Raw genomic sequence first — 5362 nt, forward strand, 5'->3', positions numbered from 1 at the left:
TCTTTCCTCTTTACTCGCAACCATAAACCCAAGCGATTGGTTGATTTTTCGTCTCAATTCACATTTGCATTCAACCATCTCCTCGCATTGTGTCTCCGTCTTCTCCCGCTTCGCTCTTCCAAGTGTTTTTCTTCTCATTCTTTGCTTGCTTTTTTTTCTTTCACGGTAAAACAACGATACCAACAATGTTAAAAATATAAAATAAAAAGAGATTGTTAACATCAAGAAACATTATGAAGGTGAAATTAGTAGCTTGAAGGAAAAGATGGAAGAATATGAGTCATTTTCAAAGATGGAAGAATATGAGTCATTTTCAAAGATGGAAGAATATGAGTCATATTTTTGCAACACATAAAAAGCTATTGCAACATTTCGATACTCATGGTATAAAGTTATATGGAACACATACAAGTCTATTGCCTCAGACAAAAAAAATGTTGCATATGATTTTGGAAACATTATAAATTTGTTGCATTAAACATAAATAATGTACACAAAATCGTGGTCTAACAACGTTTATGAAATGCTGTCAAAACCAATTCATAAAATTGTGGTCTGAAACATTCAAAAAAACCGTGACATTTTTTAGTGTCTTCAACAATGATTTTTTAGAATTTGTAGGTAAAAGTAAAAAATGTTGCCTTAAAGAATATGTCACAATCATTTATACCACACTTTGTAATTCGTTGCCTAAACTTTAGGCCACAATTTTTGTTTGTTTACGTCACACTTTTTATAATCGCTGCAACTCAATAATGTTTTAGTGTGTCAGTCTTCCATTGATTTACAAAATATTGATTAAATGGTATCTTGATGAGTCCCATAATGTCTATTTTATGATTAATAGATATTAGACATCACATGATAAGTGTGTCTGAATAATATAACCTACAGTTGAATAAATCCGTTGTAAGTGGAACCATTTCAACTCTTCATGAAAGTGTATGATTTAATATCTTATGATTATTCAGAGTTGGTAGAATCATTAAAATTAATTATTCTACTTTAAAAGTAGGCCCCCTTCCATTTTCTCTATAAATATATCTTGTCATGTATGTTGAATGATTTAATGTTAATTACTATATATTTACCATCGAAGTTAGAGGAATGAGAAGAAAATCTTATCCTACGTAATTGTCATCTTAGATCAGTCAAGAGATACATTTAAAAACATCACACCAACCTCAAGAGGATAGGCTTCAAGAGATATGTATTTTTTCCCTTCTTCTTATCATTATATATGGTGTCTTGAATTCATGCAACTAGAGATAATTAATTGCTTATGATATAATATGTGAATATCATATATGTGTTGCCATGATATACAATATATTCTAATATGTGATATTAATTAGAGCACTTTCATTTTATATCTTACATGTGTGGGTTATCGGCTCGGTTGTGTGAGATATTGGACCATTTTTCTCTTTCTTTGGGGCACTCTTTTCGATTCATTCTTGATTTGATTACGTAGAACAAAAAATAAGGATTAAGGTGATACAATTTTTAGGCCAATATAACATAAAAAACGATCCAAAATTGTATTATTTTAATCCTTATTTTTTAAACTATAAATTCAAATAAAAAATCAATTAAAACATTAGCAAAATAAAAAAAGAAAAATTGTCCAAAGATGGTAAGTTGCAAAACCATTTTTCTGCATCCGGGTCAAAATTCACCCATTATAGGTTAATGATGATAAACCGCAAACATATACTATGTTTTTTTGTCAAATATGAACTTAACTTTTTGACTGATCACTAATAAAAAACAAATGAACATTCTTCAATTTCGTTAAATTATACCTTTGTACTACCTCGTCCGTTGTATAATAATTTATCTATTTAAAGAAAAATAATTATTCTAAAATAATTAATTTATATTTAATTTTTAATATAATATTAATTATATTTTTTAATTGTATTATCTAATTAATATTATAAACGTTATTTTTAATTTAATATAAGTTTAATTGCAGTTTTGATTATCTTATTTTAGTTGAATCGCAAAAGTAGTCCTAATTTTATTTCTCCCCAATTTTGTCTCGAAACTGAATTTTGATTCAAAATTTGATGAAGTGACATTTATGATCATAAATTTCAGTTACAATTATTACACAATAAAATCTTGAGGCATAGTTTCACTTAATCAAACGCCAAAAAATAAAATTTCATTAAGTTTTGAATCAAAATTCTGTTTGAGAGACCAAAACTGAAAAAAAATAAAATGAAAGAACTAGTTTTGCGATTCAGTTAAAATAAGAAATTAAACCTATAATTAAACTTTTAATATATTTTATTTATAACAATAAAAAAAATATCAGTTGATAAATCTCGTTTATTTATTTATAAATTTGTATTGATGTATGTGAAATAATCTATAAAAGTCTAGAATAAAGAAAGATGGACGTACGCCTGCCGGAAGCGTAGAGACATAAAATAGAAAGCGGTTGCGCAGTAATTTGACACATATGAATATGAACCCTTTAGAGATTTAATTAACTCCCACCGCCGCAGAAAGTGCTAAATGTTATGAGTGAGCAGCCTTAATAAAGAACAAAGAATAATAATAATAATTTAATAATGCAGAGATACCTCTTACAAATCCATCACATTACATTACCCAAATTTGGCAATCCACCACCACACTTCTCATGCACAACCGCTAAAAAGAGAGATAAACCAATTGTTATTACAACTCCTCTCTTTTATTTTTATTTTTTCAAAAAGAAAAGGCTGAAAATGATTTTGATCAAAAATACTTCCTTATCACTTTCTTTCCTAATTCTCTATTCTATCTGTCAAATCAATTTTGTCAATCAAAATTAATTAAAAAAATTATGACTAACACAAATATTTGAAAAATAATTTTAGTGTGAAATTTTATATTATTATTTTTATCCTTAAAACATATGTTTTCAGGTACAAAATTACATTAAATAAAAAATTTATATTTATATTTAACAGTAAATATTATTTTTATATATTAATTCTTAAAGAGCCAAAATTAATGTCTTTCTTCCCAGAGATTATTTTTTAGCGTTTTCTTTGTTTCAGTTTGTTTAGGGCTTGACCCTTCTTTTTTATCACATGAAAGAGAGAATTAGTTTATACTAATACTATAATATTACTGTTAAAAAAATGTAATTTTATTAGAATTATATTAATAAAAAAAGTAATTAATGTAGTTAAAAACACAAAGAGAACCTAAATAAAAAACAATAACATTTGATTCACGGCAACCCCACACCGCAATAGTAATTAGTTATTTATTAAAAATTTAAAGATGCACCGAATCATATATAGATAAAAAAAAATATATATATTATTTTTTTAAATAAAAAATAATATTCATTTATTCAAATTAAAAGAATATATTTATCGATAACAGACATATAAATTGGCTAAAACTGATAAGAATGAATTTATATGTGAAGAACTTCACAACATCCATGTTAATAACATAAAATAAAAAAGTGTCTATAAATTTGACTAAATTAAAATGATTGAAATATCTTATCTCTTTGAATCTGCAACGTCAATAACAAAAGTAATTAATTATTGAATAAAAAACACCGCAACGAAACTGAAAAACTAAATATTACACTTAGTTGGTGAGATAGTAAAAAAACAGAAAAAATAAATTATGTGAAAATCACTTATTTAAATAAAATAATAGAGAAAAAACAATGTACAGAGATGATGATTCAGACTAAAAAAATAATTATAAATCAACTCTCTTTTATAATGAAGAAGAGAAAAATAAAGTAAAAAAGATGTACAATTAGATCTAATTTTTTATATAAAAAAAGAAATTTTACATGAAAAAATATATTACTACTGTAATTACCAAATGGATTTCCAGTCTGTATAGTGAACGAACATTTTGCAATGTCACACTAAATCAATTTTACATGACAGATATAATAAATGATAAGTACAGTTGATTTATCACATAATTATAACTATCCACTAAACTTTTTAATTAACAATGTAACTGAACATATTTTAAATATCAATTGAGAAAAGTATCCAAATCTCATACTCAATATTATCTTGAATATAAAATACTTTTATGTGGAGAAAATCTATATGAACAAAAATTAATTAGTCATTTATTAATCTAAGTGTTGAAGGTGTTAAAAAAGTGAAAAAAATCAGAATTTTTTACGAAGTAAAAGTTTATTAATTTAATTATTAATATTAACATTTGCTTATCAAAAACTAAAAAAGAATTAGCCCTTTATAATTTTTGCAAAAAAAAAATAAATTAGTTATTTAATAATTGCATCTTAATTCAGTCATTTACGGATTCATGGCTCATGGCTCTCTATTTTGACAATTTCATAGCTTCACTGGAGTGCCTATCATCTAGAGCGAGGTGGCCTCATTGTTTGTGTGTCATTTCATGTTCTCTTAACTCTCGACCATCCACCTAAATTATATTTCTTGAATAAATATTTTCCATATAATATTTTAATACCAAAATACAAATATGTCATGTATTTAATATCTCTACTTCTTACTTATTAATTTTTATCTTTTGCAATTTACATATATATTAAAAATAAAAAATAAAAGGACGCAGTATTTGATATCACATTTTGATTTTAAGAATCGTTTTTCTAATATAAACACTAGTTGTATATATTGTTTGGTAAATGGGTTGATCTTATTAATCTCTCTGTTTTCAAATCATCCCTTAAATATTTAATATTTATTTAATCAAAAAATATTTAATTAATGATATATGCATTTAAATAGTTGTTCATACCCATAAAAATTTACTACATTGACAACCCTTATATATATTTTTAGTAAGAAAATGAATTTTGTCAAATAAAAGAAAGGGGGGACATATAGTATTTTAATCAATATTAATTTATGTATGTCAAATGGTGTAAATAAATTATGTACTGATGGTCAATTATACATGTTAAGAACATGATAATTAATTATTCATGTTAAGATCATGATAAATAATTATTCATGTTAAGAATATGATAATTCTTTTCTTTAGAAGAGAGACAGTAAATACTACTATAAATAATTAACTGCAAAGTTTCGTCCAATCTAAGAATATCGATATTTGTGGTATTAAAGTTCAAATAAAAAAAAATAAAAGTGATAGTAATATTAAGATTCAAATTCGAACTTATCCCTTTCGAAACAAATAAACAAAAAAAGTTTTTTTTTAATTAAAAGGAAATTATATTAACTAAAATAAAATTGAGAATGATAATTTTCAACATCATAATTGAATCTAACAAAAAAAAATAGACGAGTACACCATTTAAACAAAAAATGAGCATATAATTTTTTGTGGTTTTCTATTTTTTATATTTCATTTGAATTATTTTATT

Source organism: Cicer arietinum, chromosome 5 (genome assembly GCF_000331145.2).
Source record: "Cicer arietinum cultivar CDC Frontier isolate Library 1 chromosome 5, Cicar.CDCFrontier_v2.0, whole genome shotgun sequence".
NCBI lineage: Eukaryota > Viridiplantae > Streptophyta > Magnoliopsida > Fabales > Fabaceae > Cicer > Cicer arietinum.